The following is a 14,686-nucleotide window of genomic DNA, read 5'->3' as shown; positions in this document are numbered from 1 at the left end:
AATGGGGGTATTGCATCCTGTTCTGCAACTGACTATGGCTGGGTGAAGGGGGGTAGGCATTGTTGCCTGCTCCGAGCTTGATCCCAGCTGGGTGAAGGGGGGTGGGCATTGCCACCTGCTCCCTGCTGGGTGAAGGGAGGAACAGGCATTGCTTCCTGCTCCGTGCCTGATCCTGACAGGTGAAGGTGGATGGCATGCTTTACTACCGGCTCTGCTCCTGATCCCAGCTGGGTGAAGGGGGGGACCGGCATTGCCGCATGCTTGGCTCCTGATTCCAGCACGGTGAAGACAGGGTGGGCATTGCTGCCTGATCAGTGGCTTATTCTGGTAGGTGAAGAGGGCACACATTACCACCTGCTCTGCTCCTTACCCAGCTGGGTCAAGGGAAGAAGGGAATTGCCTCCTGCTTTGCGTCTGATCCCAGCCAGGTGAAGGTGCGAGGTGGACATGGCCGCCTGCTCCACTCCTGATCCCAAATGGGTGATGGTGGGAGATGAGCATTGCCACATACTCCGCCACTAATACCAGCTGGGTTAAGGCAGGGGAGGACAATGCCACCTGCTCCACTCCTAATACCGAATAAAAGTATTTTGATGTTCTAACAAAATAAAGTACTACTACAACAATTACAAAATAATTAACTTGTTCTTATTTCATCTGTGCACAATTTACCATCAACATACCAGTACATGCAGTCTTCCCTTCTTCAGACCTATATATAAAGTGCTAGTGCATTCAATACAATTGATGAACAGTCATTTAACAACATTTAACATTCAATATTGCTTTTTGTAAACAATTCTTGATATAAGGTGCATAAAAGTCCATCAATGCCAATTGTAGGTCAAGGTGTGTAGGATGGAAAGGAAACCATCTAACGGGCTGACCGGTTCACTATAGGTCCCGTTTCAGTTCTTTCTTTCTTTCTTTCTTTCTTTCTTTCTTTCTTTCTTTCTTTCTTTCTTTCTTTCTTTCTTTCTTTCTTTCTTTCTTTCTTTCTTTCTTTCTTTCTTTCTTTCTTTCTTTCTTTCTTTCTTTCTTTCTTTCTTTTTTGCGGGAGGGAATGATTTATTAAAATAAAATATTCAGTGTTAAATGTGCTAACATGAGGCAATAGAATACCATGAATTCAGATTCTCTTTCACACACATATTTTGAAAGACTAACTTGATAACTGGAGTATTTTTAAAAAGTGGCCTTTTAATATAGGAGAGTTTCCCTTTGAGATATAATCAGATTTTAAAAAAAAATCTATTGAAGAACCAACTAGGATAAAGCAAAAATTCTCCTTATGTTCGTTCATTAAAATAATGGCATTCATCTTCCAAGAAGATTGTTTCATTCCTTTATTCTCTTGGTACACTGTAGACCTGAGTATGGTGAACAACATCTGCACACATCTGGGGCAAAACATTTGCCTCCATGTTGACAAGGCAGTCTACACAGTGCTAAATGACAGGCCCCACCAACCCAGCCGGTTGCACAGCTGCAGATTCCAGGAGCTACACAAGCACCTCCGGTTCCGACATCCTTGAGGACAAATTGCTTCTTGGCATCTCGATCCTGTCCATCCTGAAGCACAAATGCACGTTACCCTCCCATTGACAGAAATGCACTCCCCACCATTCTGACACCCTCCTTCACAGCTTACTTTATGGCAGTATCTTCCTCCATAGCCAGGTTGACACCTACATTTTCCAGGTCTGAGACACTTCCCACCGTTTTTACATTCTGGATAACAAGTTGCATACTGGCAGAGCTCACCCTCGTAGCCCTTGGAGCAGAAGCAGGTGCCGTTCCTGATGCACAGGCCCCCGTGCTGGCAGGGCGAGCTGCAGATGGCGCGCGGGTCGAAGACAAAGGGCACGGCCATGCCGCGTGACACTTTGGACGGCAGCTTGCATGCCAACAGCGGGGCCCCGGCCAGATCCACAAGCAACAGCACGAGCCCCGTTTCAGTTCTTTATCAAAGATGGTCAAAAATACAACGTCAATTTCACCATTCCTGAAACCATTCTATTCAATCACTAGTAAGCCAGACATCAGGTAATGCGGCATGCGGCCTGGGCTTCCCACCATGGCACGTTTTCTGATGGGACGTGGTGCCTTGCCTAGGCTTCCCTCCATGGCAGCGCCCTCTGGTGGTGCACCAGGGTATAAAGTGAGTTGTCTGAAATACACTTACTCAATTATATAGTAAGAAGCTTTACAAATTACATATTTTTTTAAAAAAAATATGTACACGGTACAATTGAATCTTAAAGACCAAGGGCAACAATTACAGTCAAAACTGTTGACAAATTTATTTTTAAAAAACAGGAGGGAGGGGGAGGAAAAATCACTGATACCTAGGCTAGTAGAGAGTAATCATTTCTTTCTTTCACCAGAGAAAAACAGCATGGATTTGTGGAGTCTATCCTAGTGGCTGCAGTAACTAGGGTTGCCAACCTTAAGGTGGGCCCTTGAGATCTCCCAAAATTACAACTGATTTCCAGGCTACAGCGGTCAGCTTCCCTGGAGAAAACAACTGCTTTGGAGAGTAGACTACATGGTACCGTACCCCACTCAGCTCTCTCCCTCCTCAAACCTCATCCTCTGCAGGCCCAAATCTCCAGCAATTTCCCAATCCAGAGTTGCCAACCCTAGGAGTAACCTAACAGGGAGTCCAAGTACGGACCCACATGGTGTAATGGTTAGAGTGTCAGACTAGGATCTGGAGGAGCTGAGTTTGTATCTCATGTCTACCCTGGAAGGTCGCTGTGTGATCTGGGTCCCGTCGCTCTCGGCCTAACCTACCTTACAGGGTTATTGTCATGAGGATGAAATGGAGGAGAAGGAGAACGATGTTGTAAGCCACTTTAGGTCCCCACTGGGTAGAAAAGCAGGATAGAAATACCTAAATAAATAAATGGCAGAAAAGCAGGCTGTGGTTTCTTGCTCCAGTTGCTTTCTGTAAGACTCTGTACCCTGACAGAGTGCAGCACAGCAAGATCTCAGAGAGAGAAGAAATACAGAACATGAATCCCAATGGCAATCAATGTTTAATAAGAAAACTACAGGGAAGCTGGTCTTAGAAAAAGGACAAATGCCTGTAGATATCGCTATCTACCATTTAAATAGGGGGAAGGTGATACAAAGGCATAGAACACTGGCTGTCAACGTTTTTGAAGTGGAATTTACTTATAAACATGCTCTACTTTTGGGGACCAAAAGCTACTTCCCTCCTTCCCAGCATAAAATGAACGATCTCGCATCAGTTAATGCTGAACATGTTGAGAACTTATACCTATAGAACTGTGATCCCCAATAAAGTGACTATGGGCACTCTAATGTTTCATGTTTAATAATTTAAATAATTTAGAATTTATTTCTGCTTGCTAATGTTTTTTTTTTTAATGTTGCTGTGGGTTTAAATGCAGGCCTCTAAGGAAAGGGGGTGGTGGTGGTTGGTGAATGGAGTATAATCTGATTGGCCAGCAGCTGTACCCTAGGGGTGGAGTGAAGTGCCGTTTTAGTTAGAGAGCTGAGAGAAAATATTCATTCTGGTCAAAACAGCGAAGCTGTGTGCAGCCTCAGAGTGTCTGTGTGTTTCTGAAGGAAGATGCTGATTCTGGGCCAATCAGGCAACCTGTGTGGAACCTGAACTAGAATTGTATTTGAAACTGCCAAGCTTAAGAACTATTCTGAAACCAGTACACTTATCAAAACTCTGCAACCATCACATTTATGTACCTATAAATAAAATTCTAAACCAATAAATAAATTCTACTTTTTAAAAAAGAAAAAAGATTCTTTTTTACCTCACAACCCCCCTCACCTGCTGACCGTTCTGTCAAACTACCATCTATAAATCCTGTGTGCAGCTTGAGAATGTGATTATCTGAGGGCCAAGCTACACATGACGAATGACACTTGAAGGGCAAGTGGATTGAGTGGAGGGCAAGTGAACAGGGAGAAATACACTTGCCATTCAAGTGTCATTCGTCATGTGTAGCTTGGCCCTGAGAGAAAATATTTATTTTGGGAAAGGAGGCAACCTGTGTGGAGCCTGAACTGGCTGTGTGGTGTCCTGAGAAATTCTGTCAAAGTCAGCCAAACTGTGTGTGCTCCTCGAACAGTCTGCGTACATCTGAGTGAGAAATCAATCTAAGGGCCAAGCTGCACATGATGAAAGACACTTGCCTGGCAAGTGGATTGAGTGGAGGGCAAGTGAACAGGGAGAAATACACTTGCTGTTCAAGTGTCATTTGTCATGTGTAGCTTGGCCCTCAGTCAGGCAAACTGTGTGGAATGACCTGAATGAATCTATGGGCCAAGCTACACATGACGAATGACACTTGAACAGCAAGTGTATTTCTCCCTGTTCACTTGCCCTCCACTCAATCCACTTGCCGTTCAAGTGTCATTTGTCATGTGTAGCTTGGCCCCCAGTCTGTGTGGATGTGAAAAGAGTTTATTCTGTTAGTGAAGCCCTGCATGGAACATTATTTTGTGTGACTGAGGGCCAAGCTACAAGTGACAAATGACACTTGAACAGCAAGTGTATTTCTCCCTGTTCACTTGCCCTCCACTCAATCCACTTGCCGTTCAAGTGTCATTTGTCATGTGTAGCTTGGCCCCCAGTCTGTGTGGATGTGAAAAGAGTTTATTCTGTTAGTGAAGCCCTGCATGGAACATTATTTTGTGTGACTGAGGGCCAAGCTACAAGTGACAAATGACACTTGAATGGCAAGTGTATTTCTCCCTGTTCACTTGCGCGCCAATCAATCCACTTGCTGTTCAAGTGTCATTCGTCACTTGTAGCTTGGCCCTGAGTCTGTGAAAATACCCTTAAGATATAATCGTATTTGAAACCAGCAAGCTTAAAAACTATTCTGAAATCAATATGCTTATCAAAACTCTGCAACCATCATGCTTATGTACCTATAAATGTAGCCTACTTTTGTTTAAGAAAAAAAAAGTTTGTTTTTTTACCTCACAGCCACCTTTATGTGGTGCTGACTGATCTGTCAAACTATCATCTATAACAAGTCTTTCTATATTAAAAGTTACAAGTGTCACGTTCAGAATATGATATGCTATATTCAGGTGTACTATTGCCAAAGAGGCTCCATTTTAATCCTTTCAGTATTATGAGTGCTTTCTTCCCAGGTGCCAGGATGTTCCCACGCAGCTATCTCCAGAGGAATGTTTTGGCTACCGCTGTTCCAGCCTCGAAGGACTTTCGCTTTCCAAGCTTCAAAGGGATTGTTTTGAGAACTATGGGGGGAGGTTGGGCCTGCTGGGATCTGTTACTTTGTACCTCATGCTTTGCCTGTCATTGGTAACAATTCACATGTACCATCCTGGATATTGTATTCAGGCTCGCGGACTATAATGCTGTCTTTCTTCAGTAAACTTTTGGAAACAACGGGCTTTTGTCTGATTGCAGAAGGTAGTCTGGAGTAAGGACATTATCTAGCCACAGTTCTGACAACAAGAAGGAGGTCTAAGGGCCAAGCTACAAGTGATGAATGACACAGGTTGGACACTTGTCAGCTTCCCTCAAGTTTTGATGGGAAATGTAGGCGTCCTGGTCTTGCATCTTGGCTCTCCAACTGCTGTCCAATTGACTTTTCAACTGTTACTGGTCCTACATTTCGCCAAGCTGCCTACATTTCCCATCAAAACTTGAGGGAAGCTGACAAATGTCCAACCTGGGTCATTCATCACTTGTAGTTTGGCCCTAATACAAAAGTGTTTGGTGGCAGCAAAACCCTTTTGAGGGAGTTAGAGGGGGCAATATATAGGTCACACGAATTCAAAAGAAAATGTGTTCTTGAGGTACAAGTTTTGGTAAAGTAAAGAACACAAGTTCTGTGTGAGGAGTGTTTATTAGGACCAGAGGAGTGTTTATTTTAAGGAGTATTTATTAGGACCAGTGCCCTCCTGACGTATAAGTTTAAGGTAAAGTAAGGAGGAGCTGAACCAAGGTCCATAGGCAAATGTTTTAAAGGTTTTAAAAACAGGGCAGATAATTAAAGGTATTAAAAATATGTAAAACGTTAGAGGCACCATGACAAAGAGTCAGTTCTGGCTTTTCTCTACTGCATTGGAGAAGGAAGTGCTTCAAAAGAGCCTGGGAGGCATCACCTTTGTGGCTGTATGGAGCACCCATTTGGGAACAGCTGCCTCCATCACAGAACCCAGTCCTCATGGCACCCATTTTATGGTGATAACCCACAGACATTCTTGAGGTCCAGAGAGGCCCAAGACACTTTCAGCTTTTCAGGCCCCTAGACATAATAAAAATTAAAAATAATGACACATGATGTGCATATAAACAAATTATGGAAAATAGACAAGTGAGGCCATCTTCAGTGTGAGGCTCGGGTCAACTGGACCTTCTATCCCCTCCCCCACCCCCATGGCCTTGGTGCCCCCTATCTTATGTGCCATCAAGTTGCTTTCAATTTATGGTGATCCTATGAATTAATAATCTCTAGAATATCTTATTCATCATAACAGCCTTGCTCATGTTTTACTAACTTAAGGCCATGGCTTCTTTTATTGAGTCAATCCATCTCATGTTGGTTCTTCCGCTTTTCTTATTGCCTTCAACTTTGTCTAACATTTTAGACTTTTTCAGTGAGTCTTCTCATAATGTGAACAAAGTACAATAGCCTTAGTTTTGTCATTTTAGCTTCTAGGGAGAATTCAGGCTTGATTTGATCTAAAACCCACTTATTTGTCTCTTGGCTGTTCATGGTAACTGTAAAACGTTCCTCTACCATGACATTTCAAATTAACCAATTTTCTTCCAGCCAGCTTTTTTTGTGGTCCAACTTTCACATACATAGTAATGGGGAATGCTGTAGTATGAAATATCTTGATCTTGGTCTCCAGTAGAGATGGGCATGATCCAAAATTTTTTAATGATCCAGCGGATTGTGGATCGGCACCGCTGACAATCCCGAATTAATGATCCATGCCGATCATCTCCCGTTCCCGAGCCGTGGATCGTGGGTCGTGGATTGTGGATCGTGGAGGCAAAAGCGAAGGGGTGCCTCACTGTTCCCAGCGATACAGGAACAGTGGGTGATGCCGGCGGCATCTGTGTTTGTGTTTGGCCGTCTGTGTTTGGCCGTCAGAGCTGTCTGTCAGGGTTTGCAGGGATGAGATTGGAGTGCCCATGGCTACAGAACACCCCCTTCCCCCTCCCTCCCCTGGGTGTCTTCTCCCAACTTGTGACTGCTTTGCTGCTCCGTCGTTGGAAGGAAGGAAAACTGGGCTTCCATTCGGGTTTCCAGGGCGACAGAAGGAGGGCAAACAGAGCTCAGGCTTTCCCCTGGCTCTGTTGCCAGGGGAATAGATTGCTGGCGCCTGAGTGTCTGGATCCCCAATCCGAACCTGGACGCAACAATCCAAGCCTCTCCTGATAGCTGGATCGTTGGCCGTGGACAATCACGATCCGCCAGGTCATGATCGCGCGATCGCCATTATCGTGGGTTTTTTTCCGATCGTAATGCGGATCATGTCCATCTCTAGTCCCCAGTGACACTTCCTTACACTTAAGGATCTTTTCTAGTTCCCTCATGGCTGCCTTCATGAGCGCCCACTACCTCTTCTCAAAATTCCAAAAGTATCTACAGGTTAAACAAGGTCAAAGACCTTTGCTTTAGTGTCATGGAATTTGGAAGGACCAAAAGTCCAATGAGGCCACCATTCCGTTGTAATGCAAGACTACCCGTCACCTAATTCTCTCCCCTAGATCTGCTTCTGCAATCTAAACTACAGTATATTAACAGAACTCAGAATACAGTGATCAGCATATAAACTCTGAAGCCAAATGCACTGGTGTCAACCTTTCTGGATAAGGGAACCCGCTTAAGATCTTGCACTTCAACATTTCAAACAAGAGGATAATAATGTTAACTACTGTTGATGTCCTGAAAGCAGTGAGCGATAAGGTGTTAATTCATCATTATTTTACTGGCTGTTAAGTCCCATGCTTGCTAGCCAGAACTCCTGCCTTAATGGCCCAGGAAGAGCCATAAACAGATGGTATGCCATATAACGGCAATCAGAAAGAAATATATAATGTACAAGGAATTTTAAAAATATCAGTAGTCAGGGCTATTTTGATGATTAAAATCTCAGCACAGACTCATTTGGGTTTTACTGCCTTGTAGGAGAAATAAAAGGTAACCGTCGCCTGCCCTGTAAATGTTAACTACAGAAGTTTTGGGTAAAGGAGAGAAAGTGGGTGGTTCATGCATACATGGGCACGACATTATTTCCCATCATATGTGACTTATAGCTGCATGTGTGATTTTAATTCAGGAAGCCATTCTTGATGGGGGGGGGACCTCAAAAGCTGCTCAGATAGGAATAAACTTTATACACTTTCCTTGTTACACAGGAACTTGCCAAGAATTTGCTATGAAACCAAGCTCTAAAATATCTCCACATTCCAATTCTCTAGTAGCAAGCTCCAGCAAAGAGGTAAAGATAAGAGCCATCAAGCATTTATGGAGCACCTCATTCTGTCAAATTTTAATCTTGAATCCTGTGGTAACTTAAACTCTTCAAGGTGCTGCTGGACTTCTGTTTTATTTTGCTACAATAGACTAACATGTCTATCCTTCAGGAATTAACCTTTCAATCCTGCCTTTCTTCCAAGGAGCACAGAGTTGTTCATTTCTCAGCTATCTTATCCTCACAATATCCTTGTGAGATTAATCTGAGAGACAGTCACTGGTCCAAGATCACCCTGTTGCTAGGGATTTAAACACAGGTCTCCTCAACCCTAGTCTAACTCCCTAATCGTGACGCAATGGCTCTCACTAAAACAGTCCAAATCCTAAACAGAATCACACATTTCTAAGCTATTGATTTAAGGGGTATAACTCACTTAGGACTGCCCTACAAATCCTTGTGGTCTCAGGCAGTAGGCAAACTCTTCAACTTCCAGCAAGAAGTTGGAGAAAATGTATTTGTTTTTATTTTACTTCATTTATACTCCACCTTTCTCCCCAGTAGGGACCCAAAGCGGCTTACAACATTCTCCTCTCCTCCATTTTTATCTCACAACACTGTGAGGTAGGTTAGCCTAAAAGTTATGTGACTGACCCAAGGTCTTCCAAACAGCCACAGGCCACCAATGAGGTACCTCAAAGAGATAAATGGTTCAGCTCCTTCCTGTTGTCCGAATGAAGGTCCATCTTGTCATCCAGATCACGTACCATTTAGTAACTTGTGATCTGATGCCTCATCTAGAAAAGACCCATGCAGGGAACAATATGGCCTCCACAACTGTTCCATGGCTTTTCCATTGCCAGGCTCAGACTCTAAGAGGTAAGCAAAATCGCACTCAGAGTTGATGAGTATTTCCCAACTGCTTGTCATTCCCCAGAAGGTAGAAGCAGGTTGCCTTTACTACACCGCTGGAACATCGCTTCCCTCATACACTGATAAAGTTTTGCAGTTTCAACCTGCTGCCAATTAATTCCATCTTGCAGTCGATGTGAATACAACTGAGCTTTGCTTATCAGGGAATTAAAGCTAATGTATGCGAGTAATTAGAATTTCTCAGTAATAAGCAGTCAGTGTTTTAGTTTAATGCTGACAATTAACTACAGTCAGATAAGACTTTTATACAAATGATTCAACAATGTGGCTAGAAGGTTGAAGGGCACCGAGTCCTTGACCCTGGAGATATGCTAACTAAAGTTTTCCAAGCGACTCGGGTGGCAAAATGGCAATGAGTTTGTATCTCTACTGCATTGCAATTAATCATTTTTTGAAAACATGGAGGACGACAGTGAAAATGATCAATGAATAGTTCTATGCAGGGCTTTTTTTCAGGGGGAATGCAGGGGAATGGAGTTCCGGCACCTCTTGAAAATGGTCACATGGCTGGTGGCCCCGCCCCCTGATCTCCAGACAGAGGGGAGTTTAGATGGCCCTCCGCGCCGTGGAGGGCAATCTAAAGTCCCCTCTGTCTGGAGATCAGGGGGTGGGGCCACCAGCCATGTGACCATTTTCTCTGAGGGCAACCCACTGAGTTCCACCACCTCTTTTCCCAGAAAAAAAGCCCTGGTTCTATGCATACAATTGGAGTTGCCAACTGAACAGAAACAGTGTTCTGCCTTGCCTCTATGCCTTTACCAACAGTTGGATCTGCAGACATCAGTAGCTGAAGCTTTTCGCTACAGGGAGATAAGCATTTTTACTTATTAATATCTGAAGATCCTACTGCAATTAAAGAAACTGGAGCAGAGACTTGTAGAAATATTGACAACCCTAGCTTACCCTGCAGGGGTGAAATAGTATATGGAGATGAGGTCACTACAGGGAGATAAGCTTTTCACTACAGGGAGATAAAATCTCCCTTCACCACAATCAGATAAACTTTTCACTACAAGGAGATAAGCATTTTCACTTATTAGTTATTAATGTCTGAAGATCCTGCTGCCATTAAAGAAACATGAGCAGAGACTTGTAAAAATATTGACAACCTCAGCTTAACCTACAGGAGTGAAATAGTATAGGGAGACTAGGTCTTCTATTTCAGCAGGACATCTCCCATCCTTTGCCTGCCATTGATTAGTTGGACGGCAGATGAAAATTGCTGGGGGGAAATACGGGGGTTGGGATCAGCATTGCACTCACACTATGAGCCAAGCTACAAGTGACGCCTAACACAGGTTGGACACTTGTCAGCTTCCCTCAAGTTTTGATGGGAAATGTAGGCATCCTGGTCTTGCAGCTGTAATGGAGAGCCAAGCTATAAAACCAGGACACCTACATTTCCCATCAAAACTTGAGGGAAGCTGACAAGCGTCCAACCTGTGTAAGACTTTCTGCCTGACCCCAAAGTGATGTCATGGCATCAGTGCTGAGACACTTTATTATGAAGCATTGGATGTATCTCCAGCAGTTGGCATAAACACAGTTCCGAGTTGTTTTAAAAAACATGTACACGTGAAATTTTGCCAGCCTTCACCACGTCATCTGAGAGCCGCACCACAAATCCTTGTAAACGATGCAAAGCATCCCAGGTCCCTGGAAGTAGCACTCTTCAACCCTCACAAAGATCAGATGAAAGTGACCGTGACCACACATTCTATTTCAACAAAAGTTTTTTAAAGTTGCAATCCCACTCAGTGGCAGATGAACTTCTAATTTTTTTTTTTTTTTAAATCTAACAATTAGAAGCATTTCATAATTTTTTTTCCACAGCGAGTTCTAAGACATCTTGGAAAAAGTTTATTTAAAAATATATTTTTTCTTTTCTTAAAAAAAGGGAAACATTTCTAAGATTACTATGCTGTCTCTAGTAGAAGGCAGTTCCACAATAAGACAGATGGGCAGGTGGAATGGTTCGGAGTACAGCAACAGAATTATGAAAGTTCCATGGCACATCTATGAGGTCATTTCCTTCAGTGGTTCCAACTCCTTGGTGTCTATGAGGTTGAACTCTTTTACAAAATAGTAGAAGTGCTTGTAACAGGTGTTCACATGGGCCCCAGAGCCCATCTGAGCGAACCAGTCAAAATGGTGAATGTATACATGGGCAAAAACCCGTAAGAGCCTAGAGAGAATCTTTTTAACCACCGAAGGAAGTTTTTGGAAAATGGAGTCCCAATGTTTGTGGGGAACAGCTCTTCTTTATTTATCGGCACCTCAATCCAATCCATGAGGAGATTCATGTATTTGAGGGCTGAGAGGGCTGTGGGCTTGTGGTACTTATCATCCTACCAATGGTATTCATACTTCATGCCCCTGGACATGACCTGACACGACTTCTCCGAACAGTAATCACTGGTGGTCCCATAGATTAGGTTGATGTGGTTAAAGAAGTCCACCATGTGAACCGCCACTCAGTCACGGAGCTCCTCACCAGATAGCAACTGGACCAACAGTTTCAAATCCAACCCAGCATTGAGCAATGCCTGGGCCTTTTTATGGAATTCGAAGTGCTGAGTCCCAGGTTCAAACTTGGGGTGGAAGGTCCTGTATTTATTAAAAACTTGTTTCAAAGGATTGGCCATTTCCCCCTTGTCTCAAGTCTTCCCCCCACTTTCTCAAGAGCGGAAGACTTTCAACAATAGTTGGGCAATTTCCAGTGGGTAACTCTTCCAATGGTATCCTTCAGATCTTTTTTAAAAGGTCCTCCAAATGTCTCTGGTTCTCCTGACATCTGGCAACCTGTATGTCAAGATTCATTAAGTTCCAAATGGTGCAGAGAAAACCATGTATTTTATGAACACTGGCTGCCATACGTTCTTCCTGTTCTCAATTCTTGGCTTGTCATAGGAAGGAAGGATCCTCATTTGAATCTTGGTATGTTGTTCTCCAGGTGTCAGGCGATTTCTTCAGTTTGTCCTCGGGCGTGCCAAACTGGATGTGCGGTGGGGAAGTTCCTACTGTCCTAGTTTGAATGACCCCAGGAAAAACATTCACTGTTGGACCAAGATTAATGACGGGGGCCAGAATAGTTACTGGGTTTGCAGCAGGGTGAGGGACAGGGAGCAAGAAATTCCTGGCAGTCTCAGGCATCAGTGCAATGCCAAAAGGAAAATCCCTGCACTTTGCGATTTCCTGCCAATTGCCAGCCATAGGCTTGCCAATCTCCAGCTGTAGCTTGGAGATCTTTCGGAAGTGCAACTGATCTTCTGATTACAGAGATCAGTTCCTCTGGAGAAAACACTTGCTTTGGAGGTTGGACTCTAAGGCGTTATACCCAATGAGGTCCCCTCCTGCCCAAACCTTGCCCTCCCCAGTCTCAGCTCCAAAATCTCCATGAATTTCCGAGCCTTGTATTGGGTAGCTCTAGAAATGTGGTATCCATTTGTTATGATACCTGATATTTAACAGAAGAGTAGAATATATGAGGACATAAGGGGAGAAACAGAATGCTAACAGTACCGTCCTAAGCAGAGTTACAACTTTCTAAGCCAATTGACTCGAACAGAAGCGTAATACATAGAATTTTGGCAGGTGAAGCTTTTTGTGGTGTGGTGTTACAGCAATTAGAACTTAAACTCTATACAAAAATTGTCTGCCACAGGCTGACGGCTGATGTTGGGTCAAATGGTGGCGAGTTTGCGTTGAATTCCAAATGCCGCTTGAAACCAACATAGTAACAATATTGCCATGGATCTGAGGATGAAACTAAAGGCAAGGAAAGAGCCTCTTATTATTCTAAGGCCCTTAAGAGTATATTTAATACACATTTTCATTCAGCTAATCCTTAATAATAGAACTTCAGGGTACCAAATGAAGTTGATAGACGGCAGATAGAAAGAAGTCCTTCTTTCCTTTAAATCATGGAATACAGCCCCGGTGGATGTAGCAATGGTCATGATGAGCATGAATAGCTTTAAAAGGGGATTAGACAAATTCATGGAGGATACTAGCCAATGATGACTAAAAGCAGGGCTCATTTTGAGGGGGAATGTGCAGGAACGCAGTTCCGGTAGTTCTCCAAAGAGGTCACATGTCAGGTGCGCCCCGCCCACCTGATTTTTGGCAATTTGTTTTGGCCTGGATCCGGCCCAAAATGGCCAGGATCGGGCCTAAAACAGCCAGGACTGATCCCAAAATGGCCTGGATCGGGCCTCTGACGGGTGGTGGGTCACTCTCCCACTCAGCAGTGGCCCAGTTCTGACCATTTTAGGCCCCTTTTCAGCTATTTTCAGCCCCTTTTTGCCATTTTGGGCCCAATTTCGGCCCTGAATGGCCGGGATTGGGTCCAAAACAACCAGGATAGGTGAGGTCAGGGGCTGTGGCATATGCAAATCAGTTATGCTAATGACACACTTCCGGTGATGTCAAGGGGCCTGGCATATGCTAATGAGTTATGCTAATGAGTTCCTGCAGCTCTTTTCCTACGAAATGACCCCTGCCCTGACTAAAAGGATCCTTCATATTTAGAAGCAGTAAATAAAAGTGCTAAGAGGCAACTTCAGGGGAAGGACTTTGACCTCTGTGCCCTGTTTGTTGGTCTTCCAGGGCAACTAGCTGGCCATTGTGTGAAACCAGATGCTGAACTAGATAGATCACTGGTTTGATCCCACCGGGCTCTTCAAATACTCTTATGATTATGGTAAAATCAAAATGATTGGTGTTCTTCTCTCAAGCTCTGGGACAGCAACCCCACAGCACCTGTCCATGTGTCTTTGGGTGCTCATTTGCTTTGTGAGACTTGGGAATAAAATCCAAAGGATCTTGAATGTTACAGAAAAATATAGACTATTGGATCACTTTCTATCGACTGACTATCAAGGTGCTATGCTCATCATGGGCAGGTGCGTAACAGCCAGGGATGTTACAGTCTTCAAAAAGAAATATGATCAACAAACTTACAAGGACACAACTCTCCATTTAGTCAAGCCCATCCCAAAATCAACTCATTTTTTTAAGCTACTTGGCTTCTACTGGCTTTCCAGCACTAGTTGCTTCATATACTATATCTACTAAAGGGTCACAAATGTGAAAGCAATCAATCAGAATAGCTATTTGTCATGATGCAGGATAAGAGACACATACCTAGGGAACCATATTCCTGAAAAAATAACCACTTTAACTATGAAGCAGTGTGAGTGCATTTTAAAGTCACAATAATAATATTTTTTAAGTATCAAAAACCACAACAGTAACTTCAGGGTGCTGTAAAGGTCTAGCCTGCAACCTCGCCATC

At 43.7% G+C, this 14,686-nt stretch overlaps 2 pseudogenes; both read right to left on the bottom strand.

Moving 5' to 3' along the window:
• Window positions 1–1,338: 1,338 nt before the first annotated feature.
• On the bottom strand, window positions 1,339–1,873 carry LOC129337306 (von Willebrand factor D and EGF domain-containing protein-like; annotated as a pseudogene).
• A 7,377-nt stretch (window positions 1,874–9,250) lies between these two features.
• On the bottom strand, window positions 9,251–12,035 carry LOC129337305 (MOB kinase activator 3A-like; annotated as a pseudogene).
• Between the last annotated feature and the right edge of the window lie 2,651 nt (window positions 12,036–14,686).

Source organism: Eublepharis macularius, chromosome 11 (genome assembly GCF_028583425.1).
Source record: "Eublepharis macularius isolate TG4126 chromosome 11, MPM_Emac_v1.0, whole genome shotgun sequence".
NCBI lineage: Eukaryota > Metazoa > Chordata > Lepidosauria > Squamata > Eublepharidae > Eublepharis > Eublepharis macularius.
This window is presented reverse-complemented; position numbering and strand designations above follow the sequence as displayed.